Source organism: Anas platyrhynchos, chromosome 4 (genome assembly GCF_047663525.1).
Source record: "Anas platyrhynchos isolate ZD024472 breed Pekin duck chromosome 4, IASCAAS_PekinDuck_T2T, whole genome shotgun sequence".
Classification (NCBI taxonomy): Eukaryota; Metazoa; Chordata; class Aves; order Anseriformes; family Anatidae; genus Anas; species Anas platyrhynchos.
The window spans coordinates 45,988,190-46,009,003 of record NC_092590.1 but is presented as its reverse complement, the minus strand read 5'-3'; positions in this window follow the sequence as shown (position 1 = coordinate 46,009,003).

Here is a 20,814-nt window from a genome sequence, read left to right as displayed (position 1 = left end):
CCGTAAGATTTACTTGAATGCAAATTGTATAGAGGGAGTTGGTTTTGTGCTTTGAGATCATCTCTAGAAAATGAGAAATCATGAAAGAAGGAACGTATCCTGTCATACACCGTAATAATAAGTGTTGAAAATGATTCAATGGTCTGTAAAGTTCAGTGTGAAACTTACTCAAGTAATGAAATTTATGAGAACAGAGCAACTGTCACTCTAGATCAAAGGTTATTGTGATTGAGTATCCTGTCTCCAGCAGGGGCCAGCAACAGAGGGAGTGGGAAAGAGCCTGAGAAAAGGGGTATACATGTATATTTGAAGTGATCTTTTTAGCTTCTGACAGAGTCGTGTAGACGTGTGCTAGTCTGAAGTCTGTATTCAGACCGCTGTGTTTGGTAGCAGCTGCTGGACATATTCTTCATTCATTTCTCTAATCTCCACTTGAACCCGTAGGTTGCTTTGCTTGATAAGTCCCTGTGGCACTGAGTTTCACACTTCTTGTTTTATATGAAAAAGCACTGCCCTTGGCCTCTCTCTCTAAGTGGCTGCCAGTTTAAAAACAGGCTCTCTAGCTTCCTCTATTAGATACAGTAAATAATATCCACCTCCTGCTTTTTTTTTTTTTTTAACCACTTCATTCCATTCATAATTTTCGAGATGTTGATTCTATGGTCTCTTAACCAGCTGGTGTGTCCCAATTTACTTAGCTGCTTCTTGTCTAGAAGTTGTCCTCTACTTTTAACTTTTACTTAGTATGTTACCATTTTCGCTATTCTTTTCTAGTTCTATTGCTTACTCTGAGACACGCAGTGTGGAGATGAATGCAGCAGTGTAATGAAAGGACCCTGATGTGCTGCCCATAGTGTGTAATCCTGTAAGGTTTCTCGTATGAGTAAGTGCCTGTGGACTTGAGCCAAAGCTTGAACTGATTAGCCTGAGAAGACCAGTACTATCACCAGACCGCGTGGTGTCAGAACAAGATAAAACTGTACAGGTAATCCTTGTTCCATGCGTTAAGTTTGTGATCTCTGCTCTGAGTTTATGGCTGTGATGCTATGTTCTGCATAAACCATACAAAGAATTCCAGTGCCTAAAGCAGAGGGTACCAAAGGAAAAAGATGATGCTAGCTATCACAGGTGATGAAAGCCTGTGATGCGTTGACACAAAACATTATTGCTCTTGACTTGTTAATAAAGAGCTATTGCCTCCTCCTCTCCTGAACCCTCCAACCCACACTTCAAAGTAGTCTTTTGTGTGAATGAGTTTGGAGTTCACCATGATCTAAAATACAGGACTGCTTTTGGTTATTTGCATCTGGGGATTTTAGTCTTTGACTGATCTTAAAAAAGGGATTTTGTAGTGGAAGATGTTATGTCTGAAATATCTCTCAAATCTTTGCCTTCATGGAGCACTTAAAAGCAACCATTTACACAAGCCTTATAATGCAGCAAACATTCAAGTGGTTCCTTTCGTGGCAACATTACAAGTAAATAATTTGGGTTCAGATAATGGCCATGTCCAGTGAATAGAGAGGAATATGACCCACCCCCCTTGCTGCCCTGTATAGCAAATCCGGACCCATTCCCTGAAGGGAGCTGAGCAGGCGAGAGGAAGGGAGTGTCGTCCTTCTGGGAGCTGTTACGGCATCCACTCCCCCCAGGAAAGAGGAGGGAGGAATTCCGACAATTCCTTGCCAAGCTATTCCAAGGACAGAGCACTTACGCCCCACCAGCTAATCAGGGCTGTTCCCGAAGGCTTTATTTTAGCATCTGGACTTCAGTAACTTTTTTAAGCCTAGTTTTGTACTGAGGATTACTGTGAATTTAGATCCAAACCATTGCTTGAGTTGCATATCCAAAATAAGCACTGTTAACAAAAGCCAAGTGCCTTATGCATTTTATTCAGTGCGAAGAGCAGTTTGACTGCTAATATTTCATGTGCTGGAAGAAAGGGAGCTGTAGTGTTTCAAGCTAATTCTGGAATTTTGAAGCATATCCTACATGCAGACTAATGCCCATGATTATGCTAGTGGCCATCGGTTTGATGTCAGTGAGACTTAGGTGTAGAAAGACTCAGGACAGAGTCAGGATAAGAGAACAAATATGTGCATTGCCATGTTTGTTTAATATTATAATATTAGTTTTTTGAAGTGCCTCTATATATAATATCTGCCCATGTTACCTTTTAATTTTATTTTTTTTCCCAGGTCTGCTACTGTTCAAATAAATCATATAGCAAAGCAAGAACTTATCCAGTCTCCTCCTAAAGCATATAGGCTTAATGCTTCTGCAGCCTAAGTCATTCTAACAACCAGGCTGTTAGCAGAATTTAAACCTTTCTATGTACTTTGGAGTCACAGTTACTTCAGAGAAAAGTGTGGAGAAGGGAGGAGCAAGGTAAAAAAGGAGAACTCTGAACTAAGAGAAAGAAGAGAGCACTTAACTCTCTTTTCTCACTATGCCAGTCTAGCCTGAGTATAGGCTTTGAGTTTTTCACTTTGTAGGAATCCATGAACACGAGTGGGTAAAACCAACCAGGACTGAACTAGTCTGGAAATGAAATTGCTTTTGTGCCACAACAGTGTTTCTCTCCGGCTCAGGTCAAGCATTCTGGCTTTATGCAGTAGATATCTTCACAAAGGGAAAGCAAGCTCATTTTTCCTTGTGTTGCTTTTGCCCTTTATGCTCTAGATTTTTCAAGGAATGTAGGAATGTCTTTTATTTTTTATTTTAACCAAAGAGTTCCTAAGTGAAGGAGCAGATTACTTGTTCCGGAATGTGCGTGTTAGTGAAAAATGAAGAGCCATGGGTGTAGCTCACTCAATAGCTATTAAGCTTATAGTACATGGGTGGCTTTTTGGCAGATGTGCAGATACAAAAAGAAAGGGAACAATTCTACTAGTGTGTAGGGACATGAGTCCCAGATAAGTAGTGTTATTAACCAGTAGGGAGAACAATTAATGACCAGGTGGAGACCGTCTGTTCCAGGTGTACAATCCAAGTATTGAAACGGCACTGACCTCGGGAGAGAGTGCGCTCTCATGTGACTTTTACAGTAGTATAATTAATAAGAATCTAATACACAGATATTTGAAAGGTAATTTGACATCTGGCTGTAATGCCCTTGTCACAACCCCCTTTATTGTCTAACACGCAAGTGTGTGGAAATCAGAGTGTAAATGTGAAGGGATTCTGAATGGTGTCCTCATTTGTTGCCACTTCTACAGAGAAAACTCTGTTGATGACCATACAAATCTGTAGAGGAGTGAGATGATAATTTGGTTGTGTTTTATGTGACATATTGTTATTTCTTGAAAGGTAGAAAAACGTCTGTTACAAGGTGATTCCTAAAGTTTTTAATAGCAAATTGGGATTCCAGGTGATTGCATTCTGTTGGGACTTGATTAGATTTGCTTTCTACCCTGGGATAATGAGCAATTCACTATTTCAAGCCATTTCTAATAATGGGACAAATCTATTAGTTGGATGTCTCTGTTGAAATTATTTGTGATAAAATGACTCCTTAGTTACATTTGCATGGTATGGCTGTGGCTGTGCTGGGGATGCCTGCTCTACATATCCGATGCCAGGAAGTTTTCCTGAAAGGATTCTGGGGCTAGATTTCCCCTTGTGTTTGGAGCCAATGTGTTTACTGGAGTAAGGCTGTCAAGTGCAGTAGGAAGAAGAGAAGTTAGCCTGAAAATGCCATCTGCAGAAGGAGGAAGTGAGAAAATTGGTGTCTTGGGAGTTACACTCTGAATTTATCTGCTGATGAAAACCTGGAGACCTTTAGGATTAGGATTAGGACTTGAAGGCGGTTATTATTACCAGAGAGAGATACCCAAATCCCTCTTTTGGATTAAGCTTTGTGTATTAACTCCTAGAAAGATGTAATGTGCTAACCACACAGTTAAGCTCAGAGCATCTTTTCTATTTCACTTGGCAGCCAATTTGTTTAACTGGAGGTCACGCCAGGAAAGGAGGGGGGAAAAGAAAAAAGGAAACAAATCAAAGCTCCTCTTCATTTTCTAGTCAGCTTTCTCACCTGATACGTTGTGGTGCATCAACGTGGGGAGCCTGAGTTCTGCCCTAAGTTGTGGGCTGCCATACAACACCACCTGACTAACCCGGGCTGTGTCAGCTACAGGAAGTCTGAAAATGTGGTTTCCTGAAAAACAAGTGAAAGGAGGAGAAGTGCGTATTTTTTTGTTTTGAAGATGGCATTATTGGAAACTCCATGAGCACTTATGTCAGAATATCTATGAAGTAGCTATTTAGTCATAGGAACACTTGCCATTTATTTACAAGGCTTCTGTGCGTGAATTAGGAAAAATCCTTTAACACGTGTCAGACCTCAAAGAGATGAGTAATTTTGTGGAAATACAGTATGTGTCAGACGTGACTGATCGCTTGTTACCCTGAACTCTGTCCTTTGTCTTTGAGCAAAGCTTCACTAGATGTGCTAGAAATAATTCAGTATAAACCAGGCAGTGTTTGGCATAACCCACTTGCCTCTTGCATTTCAGGAGAAGAGGCAAGATTTTCTTACTGAGAAAGTATTTCCTTGACAAAAGGAAATTGTGAGGTAGCTTGGCAGTAGGTGTTTATCTAGCAAATGCTGTTTTGCATCAGGCATATCTTCACTTTTAGGTTAATAGCATATATCTTAAAAATGCTCTTCCAAAATGCATCAGTTAGTGAAACCACCCTGTGCTATGCAGGGGTGGCTGTGATAGTTCTTCCTCCCTGATTTTGTAGTTCTGTGAGTGGAATATGAAGCTCCAGGTTTCAGGACCCATGCTTTGAGGTAGCAGTGGGACAGTGAAGCAGTAGGAATGGGGTTTGTTACTAAAGTCAGTGCCTCTATTCAACCTCCCATGTGTTAACTTAATTACTTTCCTAAATGATTCCCTTGAAATGTTTCATGATTTTTTCTAGTGCTTTAATACTGCATCTATTATTTCCTGGACAAGTTCCTGAGCAACCTGATCTAACTGGGCCTGCTCTGAGGTGGAAGCAGGACTAGATGACCTCCAAGTGTCCTTCCCTATGTAAACTATTCTGTGAAAAGTAAAAGATGTTTTTGGGGCTGATATAGGAGACCTAGAGTGAGTTGGGGAGCTGGGGAAAAGTACAAGAACTGTTATTTCACCCAAAGTTGTGAAGAACAGTTGTTTCTCTGTATTTATTTTTCCATCTTCTTACAGTAAATTTCATGATCACTGTGCAAGACTTTTTCACAAGGGTCCTGCTAGAAAATTATCTGCAGAGAAATGAAGATAGAAATTTTGTTTGGCAATTTATGCTAATTCAACCTTTCTTAATATCAACTCTAATTAAATTGATGTAACTTTTGTATCTCAGTGCTTATAGTTTAAACTTACATGTGGAAAGTAAATATATGGCATGCAAAATGATGCATATGTGCTGAAGGTTTTAATACGGAGTGATGCAACTTCTGTGAGTAATACAGCATTCAGAAATTCCAGCAAGGAGAAAGCAGAGCACAGATTTTTGTAAGCAGTCAGAAGGGCCAGGGAAGATAAAACATGACACCTTGTCCCCAGTTAAAATACTGACAGACTGAGGAGCTACAGTGGACCTCGCTGTTCCATGCCTTTCTGCAGTGATTTCAATCCAGCCAGGGCTGCGTGAGTTGCAACAAGGAATTGCAGGAAGTGCAGTCCTGTTTGCAGTGACCTAATTTGGTTTGTCTCTTATCTGGTTGCAGCCTATTGAGCAGTTGTAGCACAGCTTTGTGACTCGTTCTTCTCTGGATATGAGTTTTTCTGTGGGTGTGCACTGTTGGGAATTGGTCAGACAGCCGTAAAGAGAAATGTTTCTCCTGGGCCTCTGTTAAATCCCTTTACTTCGAGCTCCCTGCTGGAACAGGTGGCTTATGGGCATATCATATTGGCAGGCAAAAAGGGCTGAACTGTGCACCTTGAGCATGTATGGGTGTGCAATACATGCAGATACAGGAATAACACCAGTGCTGTGAAAGCTCAGCTGGAATTTTGTGTTTCAAAATTTCACAGTCCTTCAGTGTTATGTTTATTTGGGACATATGGACAGGGGTGATTTCAGTGCTCTGTGAGATCAGTGTTGCAGACACTTGAAAAAGAGCATTTTTATAAGAATATATGCAGGGTATGTGTTTATTGTAATTCATCAGTCAAGGCCTGTTGATGCAACGTAAGCACTTGCTTATATGCTGGGGAGTTCTCCTGCATGCTTGTTGTTCCAAGTCCATCTATGCCTAATGATTATATATGGTAACAGAAGTATAGATACACAAGGATAGCTGTTAGTTCCTCAAGCTCCAGTGTATGTACTTTGACTCTTCTCAACTGTGTTTCTTACACGGTTCACTTGTAACATAAATATTAAGATCAGTACTTTGCCATTCACCAAAATGTCTGAATCCTACATCATGCCTTGTATAAAACCCCTGTAAAACACAGCACTTGTAAGTTTTACCTGCAGAAAAGCTTCCTGTTCAGACTTTGTCAACAGATGCACAAAAACCAAGAATTACTGTTGACAGTGAACACTTTATTATGGGGCAAAAGATCCTCTTAAGAATGTAAGGTCAGCAGTCTGAGTGAAGAATTTCTTACACACATCAACACTCAAATGTTTGATGCCTAATCCTTTAATATGATTTTTATGGATTGATTTCAACAGGAATTCAAGGACAAATCTTCAGTAGCTGAACTGCCTTCTAGCAATAAGCTGGTTTTGTTGGAATTCATGTTCAAAAGTGATCTTACTCGGGTTATTTTTTTTTTTTTAATTTTGCGATTACTATATGCCAGAGGCCCAATCCTGCAGTTCATCTTCTATTTCGTTTTACTATTCCTTCCTGAAGTAAACTCTCATTGACCTTTTTGAGTATTTGGTAAACCAAATATTTATATTTATAGAGGGACTTCATAGAATGATTTTCAACTTTCTAATGCAGATGTCTTTAATGCTTCAATTATTACATTGTACATGGAAACATGCAAATCACTGGCTTTGAGAAAAGATAGTTTTTTATCTCCAAATGCTTCCTTTCTGTTGAATTTACATCTCTCTCATGTAAGAAGTGAATCTATCTTGATCATTTGTCATTTTTGAATATTAAAGATCATTAATGAGCAGTGGGTGTAAATCTTCACTCTTCTGGCCAACTAAGGGCAGCAAAGCTGTGCTATCTAACTCAAACTTGTATGTATGCATGCTCATGAGCATGTGAATGCTCGCATATCTGGTACTGCAGCGACTTAGGATGGTTGGGATCAGAAGCACAATTTGCAGTTATTGTGTGTTAATTTTATTGGTAAATTCATGGATAATTTCCAGCAGACATTTCCTAAATAAAACAAAACAACAACAACAAAAAAAACTTCACAAACACCCCTATATTTTCTTAGCCTTTGTTTTTAGTGATTGAAACTAAGCTAGGAAATTAAGTAAACTAAGCTTTTAAAGTAAAGCATGATAGTCTACTTTCCTCATGAGTTAAGGGAAGTCACTGAAGTTAGGGAAGGAATAAAAATAAATAGCATCTATTTCATGAAATGGAATCAGAGATTACTGGTTTGTAAACATAAAAACAAAAAAACCACCAAACCTGTCCAGATATAGCATGTCACTGTAATTTATTTTGTGATACATGCTCTAAGGGAGATGCAGCTGTAAATCTGTCCTTCAGGAACTACTCAGTGGGGGTCTACTTCATTCAGTATTCAGTCTGAGATTTCATTGTTGCTTAGCATGAAATCCCTTATAATTAAGAGTTCTGAATTTGTTCACCGTTTCACTAAAAGGCACCTCTAAAATTGCAATTATTAATGGGAAATGAAGAAAGATTTGCAAATACTCATGATTGAGCTATTCAGACGAGCTGGCTAGCAGTACCTGACTAATCTCTGAGGTATTGTGTGTTGTGCATGCAGTTGCTTTTTGTCTCTGTGATATCAACTACATTGTTGCAAGAAGACAGTTAATGCCAAAGGTTTTACTTGTGTGATATTCTGGTACCCTGGTATCCTAGGGCAGACAGTAATAAATGGATGACTATCATAGATATTTGTCTGGGCTGGCAATGTTTAATTTCTGTAGGGTTTGTCAATCTTGTAAAGGAGCTACTGATTCAGAACAGTTTCCACTGTATGTGTGTCTAAAACCTTTTTCACTTACAGGTGGACTAAGCGACTTCTATAGTGTGGCAAATGGTGTTGGGTTTGAATAAACTCAGTCTTTCAGTAATTTCTCTGTGAGAGTCCATCCTGAATGTCTCTAGAGCTCTTACTTATTATCCAGAGACTCATTTAGTCCTTCTTCACTTCCAAAAACAGCCTCTGCCTTTTAACAGCAAGTCTTTCTAAAGCTTTCTAAGCTGTCACTGGTGTTCTGTTTTAGGGTACCATACTCAGGAAACACATTGTGTGGAACATCGCCCTTCTCTGAACTGCCATGTAGTCTGCAGTGAGCTCAGGAGAAAGACATCTAAAAGCTACATCATGTGCTTCAGAGCCATCTGTTGTCAGAAATAAAGATACCTTTTGATTTATGTGATTGATAAAAACTTTTTTTTTTTTTCCAGCTGCTGCTCATCAGTGAATTTTATTCTGGAATAAAGCAAAGGCTTTTCACTGGACTATTGTTCCACCTGAGGTAGTGCCTTAGTTCACTGCACTCGAGATATCTGCTAATCTCTCTGAGCAGAGGAGCTGGACACAGGTTTATCTTGTTTAGTGCATGTGAGTTCTGCCTGATCTGCTCTGTTTAGTGGGATTTGCCTGTTCAAGGACAGTGAACATCTTAGACTATGCCACACTACTTGAAACAAGAAGGCTTCCCAGTTTCTGGGACTAGGTACATGTGCTAGACATGCCCTCAGTCTTTATCAGGGTAAGATTCTGGGCTCAAACTGAATTTCCCTTTCCCCTTGTTTCTCCTTAGAGGCAATCCAGGTGAATAGACTGGATGTGAGCCTCAACACACTCCAACAGGTCCCAGATTGGGATGGTTTGAGGGCAAAGAGGGAATGTCAGGACTGGAAAGCATGCCAGGGTATCATCAGCAGAGATCTGGGCAAGACCTTAGAAGACCTGTCGACTACAAAGTATCTAAACAGGTTTCATCAGTTTAATTTCTCAAGTTTCTTGGGGTTGTTCTATTGCAAACCTTCTTGTCATTTTTACATAAAGTTGCCTCTATATCTCCATGTTATTCTTGGAAGATGTGGGCAAGGCTCCTGAGAGGATAGATTTTTTAAAGAACTTGAGGAGCTCAACATGAGTTGGGCTTTCTTTATTGGGGCATATTCACTACTTTGAATTCTGAACATCACCTATCTGTCTGCTAACGCCTGAGGCTTTACAGTCATTGTTGATACTGCATTTATAGCACTGTATTGGTTTGAATACTTTGTCCAAAATAAAATGATTATTTTTTTTTTTCTCCCTAGAAATGTTTCTTATACTGAATTATATGGCTGTTTGTTTGAAAATCTGAGCTTTATACAGAAACTAGTCCAGGTTTCGTCTTTCCTGCTGTATGTGAGAATATTTAACAATACAAGAAAAATATAGAACATGGGCTTATTTTTCTTGATAATTATTAATTTTTAATTGTGGAAAATTGGGCAGAATAGAGAACTAAGAAGCTCAGAAAAGTATAAGCAATGGCTATAAAGCAGATGGTTTGAAAGGTTTGTTTTATTCTCAGGTTCTCTTAGACCTATTTGTGACTTATTAGGCCTGTGCTGAAACTATTTTTATTCTATAATCTAGGGGCAGAAAATTACACTGACAAAACTTTCAGGTAATTTTCTTTAGTAGCAGCTGCAGCAATCAAAGGCATCCAGTGCCTTTCCTGCAAGGAAAGGGTTATCTATCCTCTCAAATGTGAGAGCACACCCTGCTCTAGCCTGCAGGCACAGAGATAATAATAGCATGGAAGGATGGCAGCCTGTGCTCTGGAACGGTTTATGAGGAGGAAGTCCGCAATTACATATTTCTGGGCAAACATTAACCAAGACTGAAGCCTAGCTTCGAAGAAAAACAACAGACTGGAACCTCCAGTAATATAGCTGTTATGTGGACTGAAAACAGCAGTCAAACATTCATGTAGCATTAGAAGCAAAGTAAGAATAGCCTGACAACAAAGTAAAAGGCTTGATAATATTTAGCATATCCTGGTGTTCGCTTGCAGAAAATATCTCTTTCCTGACCCTGCCCTCCAGTGATATTGGAAAGAGCAAGGAGATTTTTTTTTAAGTACTGTCTAGCTTTGTGAAAACAAACCTAAGCCGAAGTAATGGAACTATTGTTTGCTGTGCTCATGGCCTAATCCATTTATATCTGTGGTTTCAGAGTGTACCACCATGCACTGAAGTTTCTCCTTTAAAAAACAAGTTACTTTGGGCATCTCTCAATCACTGCGGTTACCATGCTAGAAACAATTGCTATTCTGTGCTGTGGTTTTGTAAAGTAACAGTCTTATTTAGAGCTTTGTGTGCTAAACTTGGATATGTCCACTCTATTGTAGACTATGCGTACCTAAAAATGGAATTCTTACACTAAAATTAAGTAGACAGCCAAATGATACACACTTCCTCTCCTTTGTTTTTTCTGACAGACCACAATTACTGCAAAGAAGTTGTCCACTCATTACTGTGAGCTCTGGGGAAAAGGAGGAGTGACAGTATGTAGACCAATATAGGAGAAGAGCTAAAGAGACACTTGCTGTGGCAAGCATAGCATGTAAATTCCAAAGTTAAGCACTCTGGAAAATGTCCAAAAGATGAAGATACAAACATTATTCCTGCTAGGGGGAAGGAAGGGAATCTAAAACATTCTCTATGGAGATATTTAATTGGCATTTTTCTTCTCCCCCCCTTTTTAAAGGGCGAGACAGCTGTGAGTGAGAAACAAGCTTGGGTTAGGCTAATGGAATCAGGTTTGATTGTAAAAGTTGTAGTTCATCGTTTTTTAGTTGAGCTAAAATAGACTAGGTATCTCAGTAGATAAGTTCAGAGTTCTATCATTATTCATTGCTAGGCTGCAGGCATACCTTCTGCTAGTGATCTGAAACCAGTAACATCAGCTACAATGAAGTTATTGGCTCAGATGACATCATGGTGGACAGATATTCCTATCCTAATACCCATCTTCACAATTAGTACTGATTAACAGTCACCTTTCAAACAGAACTCCACAGAGACTGGAATGGAAAATACAGTTTTGGGTACTCTCATGTGAGGTACCTCTTTCAAGAAAATATCTTCCAAAAACAGCTGCTCCTGCTTTGCCTACTCTGATGATGGACACCTATGTTCTTTGGTTTTTGTCTCTTCTCTCTTGTGCCCAATACTAGTCATTTGTCATTTCCTTAGTGCTAAAGTAACTTTTAAACTCCCCCCACACCAAGTGTTTCAGCAGGTTAAGGCCTAAAAGTATTTTAATAAAACAAAGTAAGCAGTGATTTTTGTCATGGAATTATATCTGCTGTGTTTATGCTTGCATTTTAAAAACCCAGGATATTGCTGGATAATTACCAACAGATTATTTTAGGTACACATGAAGAAATATGCTTCTGGCACTTTTGGAAAGGACCGGTTCCAGGGAATAGGAGGAAGAACTGGCCTGTTGTGATTAGTATAGCTGGATTTTATTATAATAAAGGAATAAAGATAGGCATCTGTACTAATATTTTAATCCAAGTAAAATAAAATCATTTTTGTGTAAAATAGGTAAATAGGTGAGGAGAATACAGGGAGAATGAGAGGGGACCTGTATCACCTGTTTTTGAGAAAGGACTGCAAGCCTAAGTTTGATGAAAAGCCTTATGTGGGATGTTTTTTGTTTTTTTTTTATGGTCAAATCATAACTTACAGATAAAAGCTGCATAGGTCTTTCAGACTTCCTTTTTATGATTTTCTTCCTTCAAATGATGTTTCTGAAGGCTGGAATTGTGCTTAAACATATGTTTGTGTGTGTGTGTATATATATAAATATATAAAAGCTTTTGTAGGCGTATTATCACCTGAATAGCAGCAAATTGGGTCCTCACTGAAGAAGACTGTCTTCTGCTGTTATGTTCCTCTCCTTTTAGGAATCTTGGCATCACCTCAGTGAACCAGCAAAGGATGGGAATCTAGGCAGAATATTCAAGTCAGATTATTTTCACCTTTTAAAAAAAATTACTCATCACATTGTCATTCATAATCGTCTTCCCGTGTGACAGGATGGGATAGTCAGATCCCAGAGAGAGAGAGCTGAATTTGTCAGCTCCCAGAAGGCTGAAGTAAGCATCCTTCTGACTAACAGTCTTTGAGCACAGCCGGGAGTGGTATGAATTTGGAGTTACATGCTGTTGAGTGGCACTGAAAATATGGTTGTGTAAGTGTTACTAGTGGTTAATGATTTTTCTTTTCTCATTCTTTGTGCCTTCTGTGCTCCCTGCTCTGTATGTGAGAACAGGAAGGAGGATTTGGATGGAACAGTCCAACCCCTTTAGCTAACTAAATCAATGTGGTTGTTTATTTCTAGAAGTCTTTAGTCTTTTCTTAAAAAAAAAAAAAAAAAAAAAAAGGCAAATTTTGACAGACGTCTTTTGACACTATGGAGTAGAAGGTGGCACTTTAACAGTCTTCTGCCCCCTGGGAGCTCTACATGAATGCTCTTCCAACTTTGCTTACATTGAAACTTGATGTTGCTTAGGCATTTTTCTGTATAAGCTGTCTCCTTAAAAGGACAACTTCCCATAAAGAATCTGTTTACAGTCTCAGGGCCTCTATGCTCATCTGATTTCACAAGGCAAAATAAAATGCAAAGACTTGAGAACTTCCAGAGGTAAAGACAGGGTGCCCTGAACTCCACACTGGATGTGGAAGAGGGCTTTCTTCATTGTTGTACTGTTCGTCAGAGTTGACAATAAAGATGAATTAAACAGTTCCTCAATAAGTGCAGTGGTTATATTGCAAATGAAATGACTAAGAATCGCATGAAATCTTATCACTGGGAGTGAGCATATCTTATATCACATTGTCTCAGAGTCTCATTTTGACTCCCTAGTGCATTGCTTCATAGTGCAAGCCTCCGCAATAGTGGGTGTGAGAGAGAGCCTTGTGTAGGCAACGTGGTGTTGACAAGTGCCTTGTACCATCTGCCTCCTTCCTCCACAAATCCATCAGCATCCATGCAGCAGCTTGTAGTTGGTACGAACATTGAAAGGAGATGTGATTTGGATTTAATCATTAGCAAATGTCCCTTGACTGTTTCTCGGTTGCCCATCTGAGTTTAATTCCAAGAGAAGGAAACCCTGATGTATTCCTGCCTTCAGGTATAATTACTTCAAGACAGATTGACCGTTTAAGCACACACGACACTGCTTAGCTTTAATTAGAGTAAATTGGCAGAATTTATATGACCGGTAGTTTTGGGGACTGTCAGATGCATGAAAGTATATTTTGCATATCATTTCCTGCTGTGGCTAAAACCAAGGTACTAGCTGAAAGGCTTGTAATTAGGATAAAAACACTTTGTAAATTTAACCCTATCTCCATTAGGAACGGAAGGTAACTGGCTGGGGGAAAAAAAGTGGTGGTGCTTTGGGAAGAGAAAAGCAGCTGAAATGGAACATGAAGCAAGAAGTTTTTGAGATTGTGCTATAACACAGAAAAGTGTTATTGTCAGAGTGAAATCTTTGTAGACAGTCACAGGTGATTTGTAAGTGAGTAAGAAAGATTTATAAACCTGAAGTTAATTTTTTTTTTTTTGGAAGGGTGTTCTGGTATATCATGTAACCCCAGTGTTGATTGTAACTGAGATAAAAAAGAGAAATGGGTTTGGCTAGAAGTCCTGTTACAACAAGTTCTGATGCATTGATTCAGTGTCCTGAACTAACATCAGCCTTTGCTGTGTTTGCTGACTTGACCCTCAGCTGCAACTTGCCTGTCAGCTAACAGCTGTGCAAGCAGCCAGTGTTTTAGACACAAAAAGATCCCCAGTCATGGAGCAGTAGGTGAAAACCAGAAGTGCCGTTGATCCCCTTCTGCACTGAGCATGGAGAGGCATTGCTTAGAGAAATGTGAAGGGCAGTGTCTGTCCCCAGTTACTGTGCTCTAGATCTCTTGATTAGAGAAGCACCTTCCTTCAAGCTGTGTGGTGCAGAGAGCCTGCTGGTGCTGGTGGATGTTGTCAGTGTGGTTTGGATGCACTTTCTCTGCTGTCTGGCTGCCAGTGAAACTGTTCTCAAAAGTTAAAGAAGATGAATGGTCCTCAGTTCTTCCATGGAAAAGGAACAGCTGGGGTCAGGATGGCATTTGGGTTTGTTTGCCTGAGGATGCTGCAGATATAGTGGGCCCAGGAAACTTAACTATTCTTCTTTCCCCTTTCTTTTTTTCTTTATTGGTTGTCCAGAGACATGTGAAGAGAGCAGGGGGTCTCTGACCTTTAACACTTGAGTCCTAGTCCTTAACTTGCTGAACAGCTTGGTACTTTCTGAGAAAAGCGTCATTTCCATGTCAGCCACACTGGCTAGGACACAACTGTCCTTTAATGTGTTCCAAGAGTGCCACTTGGAACGTGATATATCTGGATCTAGTGGTCCACTGACACTTACTTTTCCCTTACTTTTCCTGCTCAAGGTGATGGAGTCCATATGTGGGATAGAAGTGGACTTCTTGTGTTATTCATAAGATAGGCTAGTCTGCTTGCTCCTTGTTTCTTACAGCTTTCATAGATTTTTTTTTTTTTTGTATTCTGTGATCCAGCTTGAATGAAGTTAGCAAGATCTACGCCTGCTGATGAGGTAACAGCTTGCTGCCAGCACCCATTTTTCCAGTACAGTATCAGTACTTCAGGTTTCAGTCACCCTAATGTCTCTGCTTTCAGAAATGGAGTCACAGCATTAATGATTTTCATCTTCTTCCCAAGATCATGCCTTAACAGAGTGATGGCAGAACTACAGTAAGGAAGTTTGAGGGAAAAACACTAGAAATTCCTACATTCATTGTAGGAATTACTATTCATTGTTCTCTTTTAATGCATGTGTTGCAGTTGTGGCTTGTGCTAAGGAGCAGTTTTTCTGAAGTCGAGTGTTCTCGGCTAAATGAAAGGGCCAAAAGAAAGGTTCAAGATGAGCCGAGATGGTGTAGTGCAGCAGAGGAATGGCAGCCTTTTTCAGCTGTTCAGCTGTGCACTTGTAGCTAAGCCCCATACAGGTGTGTGCATGTTTTTTTCCTCTTGCTTTTATTTTCAGTAGGATGCTGGGGATGCAAAACAAATATGAAACGTTTAGGACAGCAGTTTGCACTGTGGCTGGTCTGTCTTCTGCAAAGTTAATAATCCTCCCAGATACTTATACAACGGAAATCACAGACTTGTATTTTTCACTGCATGGCACATCACGAATTAGAAACTCGGTTAATGGCTGCTAATAATTCCTGAATTCTCCTCTTCAGGGAGCTTTTCCTCAGGAGACCTGTTATCGTTAATCTGGTTAAATCTGGATGTTTTCCCTTCTTTTCTTATATTGTTTGTTCTGCTTTGAGGTAGTTACAGTTCATTTATGTCTGGTGAAGGAACAAGTGGTATTCACCACAGTCGGCTGCAAGGGCTCCTGGGCACCCATTTGCATAGGCCTTGTTACAAAGGCAGACCACATCCTGCCCAGGACAAAGTGCTGTCTGATACACAGCCTGCATACACCAGTGCCTCCCTGGAGGGGAGCCAGGATGTGGGCAGGCTTTGTAAGAAGGCACTGTTTTAGGCTGTGTGGAAGTCGAGGGAAGGGATAAACTAACTAAATTAATCTTTCTTTCCATTCTCTGGCAGAGCTTCATCCAGTCAAAATATGCATATGATTCACTACAGTATAAATTTTTCCTGTGCTTTTTGTTTGCCGTCATCTAGGAGAACAGCAGTGTGTCATTCACTTGGCTAGGTTTTGCTTGGAGCACTGAATATTTAGGGAAGAATGAGGACCCCAGTTTAGGTAATTTCTTGTAAAGATATTCTTACTCTAAGAAGTATATTTGCAACCAAGTGATAGCTGTAATGTGTTCATCGTCTTCTGTACAACAAATTAAAACAACAAGAGCAACAACAACAACAACAAAAAAAAAAACACCACAAAACAAACCCATACAGTCTAAGTATTAGGATTTAACCTTCAAGCTCTTGCTGAAAAGGGTAGGTAAACAAACATATGCTTGTCAGCTGTGGCTGTCTCTTACTCTCATGTAATAGAAAACCTAAGCTTGTGGGGAAGAGAGTGAAGATGCTAATGTAGTACAAATACAAATTGTTATTATCTGCAAATTAAGAACAATAAGTCCAATCCACAAAGCATTCAGTAGTTTGTCTGAAGTTACAGTTGGTGACAGAGTTGGAGAGATTACCCCAGATCTCCTGATTCTGGTTGTGTAAAAATCATGGAAACATCTGTAGTGCTGACTTTATGGTGCTTTTATTAAATGAAAATATGAATTTGGCAGAATGCCGAACGCAGCTCAGAAAGGGTGTTTTCATTCTTTATTTTTTTTTTAAAGGAGCAGGATTGCATCAATATTTTTTTTAAGCCTCATGCTACACTTCTCAGTTGAGAGAGTTATCATGTGGCTGCAGGATTTTAATAAACCTTTTTGCAGCTAAAATAAAACACTGAGGTTTGATGGGAAAGTGGATTGAAGTGGAACATTGGTTGCATCAGTAAATGTGCCTTATTCTCAATTGGCAGTGGTGACTGTGAGTCAGTATGTTTGTTTCAGCCTCTAAAAATACCATATGTCTTTATAATTCCAAACAAGTCCTTATGATGGACAGAAGCAGTGCTCTTTATTGCTTAAATATGGCACAGTGTCTGCTGCATATTGAATCTCTCTGAAAACAAACTAGCCCACATCCTGATTGACCGCTGTTTTGCTGCTGTGTACCTCATCAAACAGGGTGAATTGACAAAGGTGTAAAACTTCAGTTAGTTGTGGGAAAGCAGATCCTCTGCAGTATGTTTGCAGATGCTAGTGACCAAAGTTAGTCCTGGCACAAGCAGGTGAGTTTTCCATTCAAGCTGAAGGGAGGTGTCCCCGTTTGTGCCAAGAATGAACTCTTTAAAAGTTTAGTTGTGGGTGAACTCCTCACAGATTTTGTTTATCCACTTTTGGGTAAACACGTTTTCCTAAAAACTACTGTGTGAGACTTTACCATATGATTCAGTATCAAAACTATGTGAAATTAGCCATTTTCCTTTGGATCTTGTGGTTTTGACCTGAGAATTATTCTGAGGTTTTTAGTTTATGTGAATCTCAAGTTGAGCAAAAACGGAGCATGCAGCAATTTTGTTTAAACCAACAAGAGTGCTTGGGGAAACTACCTATCTCCTAGAATAATTTCTGGGATCTCCGTTGGCACAAGACATTTAAAAGTAGGCAAATACACAGCATAAAACTATGTTTTTCTTCACTGACTTTGTTCAAACCTGTTTCTGGACAAACTCTGAAAGGAGGTTGTTTTTATATTTTATTGGGAACAGTCCAGCCATTCGCTGGTGGGATTCAAATCCAATTGCCTTAAAACTTTGGAGATCATTTGCTGGTATATATTCTGGTAGAAACCACCATACAGTTTAATGTTCTGGACATCTTATGTGTATTTGTCTATTTGGCTGATCTAAAGCTGCTCCAGAGTTGTGAAACTTCCTTGCAGTGAGGAGTGTTTTTATGGCCTCTTTCCTTTTAAGACACCAAAGTCCCCAAACACACACAACTTTTGATCTAGAACTAATTTATTTTCTTATTTATTCTGCAACCATTAGGGTGAAATACTACAAACCATCAGGATGTTTTTACAGTCTCTCTTATGTGCCCCAAATCCAGGAATAACTTCAGATTACTGCATTCTAGCTGGAGTTTTTTAATTTGTTGTTGTTGTTTTTATTTCTTTCTGTATGGTTATAGAAAGATAAACAGAAATATATGATAAATCTGCTGAATTGCACAGAGTAGCTGTCAGAAGCATTGTAGAGAGGATCCCTTATCCAACTGTCAAGTGTCATGGAATATTGTACCATTTTTTTTTGTCAGTATAGCTGTATTTGAAGATACAACATTTATTTAGACAAGTACTGAACTTAAAGGCACCAAACTAAAGATGTTTATGTATGTATGAGTTGTCCAAATAAGCTGGCAGAAGTTAGAGTTCATTTATAATACCATGCAAAATAAATTTCTTCCTATGGTTGGTGAACCCTTTCTCTCCCAGCTAGACCCAAATCAGGCTAGTCATATCTACTTTCAGAGGTGTGTGATATGCCTAATGAGGTGCATAAAATTTTACTTTACTCTTACATTGTAAACTTCCAGAACAGTCTCCGAGAAATTTGATAATGGGTTTACTGTTGCTCTAACCACAAACCTTATTGTGGGTTTTCTGTTCATTCTTATATGGTGAGTGTGGGAACATCTGGAGGAAAAGTGAAAATATTTTTTCTCTTAGCTTAATTAAGCTGTAACACACTATCTCCTCTTCTGAGTGCCAGTGTAGCATCGCATTGATGGTGTAATACCAGTAAGAACAGATGCAATGGAGCAGACTGTTGTGTTCTGTTCCAGCTCTTTATTATTCTCTAATTGCACAAAATGTTTTTTATATGCAGCATTATTACTGCATTTTTTTTTTTCTTCAGTGTAATACTCAAAAATTGGTATCAGATACTTATCAGACACTTGAAATCAGGTAAGACTCATGAAACGGTTAAAGCTGAAAAACAAGCCTCCTCTCCCCACCCTGTCTTATAGCTTCGCCTTCTCAGCATGTATTTATTTTTATTTTTAAATTAGGGACATGGCCATAGGAAGTACTAAAGCTTTACTGGAGTTGCATGTGAAGAAGGAAACTTTGTTTTGCGGGGGAGGAATCTGCTCAATAGGCCAATATATGGGTTCCTATGTCAGCTGTACTACCCTTGTTAAAGTCTGTTACTATAGGCCTGCCTTTCCTCCTGCTCTTGTCACTTGAAAAGCTCTAAAGCCATCACTCTCTATTCATCTGGTTTCAGAGAGAATGGGAAGAGCTGTTTCAAATCCCCAGGAAACACGATGAACAAAGGATATGATTTGCTAGGTCAGGCTAATGGCTTATCTCCTAGCTGCTCTCTGCCTTTGGCCTTAATCAGTGCTTCAGACAACAGTGGTATTTCTTGCTAGGTATCTATCTAAATGAGAGGCTAAGTTTTTTTTTTTTTTTTTTTTTACCTCTGCTCAAAAAAACACAATTGTTTTATACCTTTAAGTACACATTTTTATTTTTATTTTTTTTGTAGGAATGACTGTTTATTCAGCAACAAATGTGGCTTACACTCAAAGCTCTATTCCAAATGTTTGCCTTGATGTGCCAGTTACATAACAGCAAAAAAAAAAGTCACATCTAAAACTGTGATTCAGAGACAGAATTAAATTTCATCCAGAGGGTGCCTAAAGGAAATCCCAGCTAATGCCACAGGGCCTACAGACCTTCAAGCTGCAACTTAGGAGCAGCCGGGATATGATGGGGACTTTTTTTTTTTTTTCTTTTTCCCCCCTGGAAGAATCTGTTTTCTGTTTGGCTTGATTTAGAAAGGCAGAAAACAACGCTAAGAATTTCTTTTCAGTTCTTTATGAGAGGATCATGGAGGTGAAAAGAGAGGGCAGCACACCTGAAAAGCAAGCTCTGAAAATCACACTCCAAAAATCTTAATTAGCTAAAAACTGAAGTTAAGAGCAGTTTGGAAAAACAGTGAGTTTTACTTCAGTGTCCCTTGTTCCAAATACAACCATTTTGTCTTAATTGTTGCTACACTAAACAATATAGCCATGTTTTGAGTCTATAAATTATTGCTGTCATAAACTGCTGTAGAAGACCAGTGACTGTAGGTTTGGGTGCATAAATGTCCAAGACCCCAGCATGTGTAAAGCTTGTTTTCCCTTACTGGAGAGCTTCACTGTGTGCACTGTTTAGTGCGGTGGCCTCAGATCTTGAATAGCAATTTTGAGCAGAGATATATTCATGAGAGTGAAGGATGATATGCAGAGCACAGTTGTCCTCTGAGTGAATGTGACCTGTGCAGGCTCTTGGAAAGAAAGAAACTGTGTCTCTGCATGAGACATATTTTGTGCACCTGTCAAAAAAAAAAATAAAATATTTGCTACAAATGGAATACTTACTGGAAAAGCAACAAAATAAGTAGAGAAAATTTATTCTCTTATTTCTCTGTATTTTTCCATCATCTTCTCTGACTTTTAGGGGAGATTCCCAGTGGTGTGCTGTAGAAGAAGCAAATTCATCAACACTGCTGGTGACAGAAGCTAACGTGTGTCAGTGCGATATGCTTGCAGGCATAAGGTTTTCTATTTTTAGAGAGATGAATTCCTGAGCAACGGGTCTGCATGTAGAAGGCTTGTCTGTGGCTCTGGGATGATATTACTGGATTACATGCTGTAGGAATCCTTGCAGTGCTCTGGCTGGCTCAGGCAGATTCCTTCCAGGGGTCTCTGGAGAGTGTAAATCAGAGACAGCATTAACATCCCTACCAAGAATGAGGCATGTGCACTGGTGCGGAGCAAGGGTGAGATTGTGACCTCTCCCTCCCTGTCCTTTTCCAGGCAACAAGAAACTTCTCTGCCTGTTTTAATGGCAAACGGAAGATGGTAGGCGATCTGCCCAGGTTTATTCTGTATGTGTGTTAGGAAGATCTCATTAAGTGTCTATGACTTGCTTTTTCCTCTAATATTTCAGTTCTCAGGCCTGGATTAGCCATTTCTGTCTCACAGTCATAGTTGCCCAATGCAGA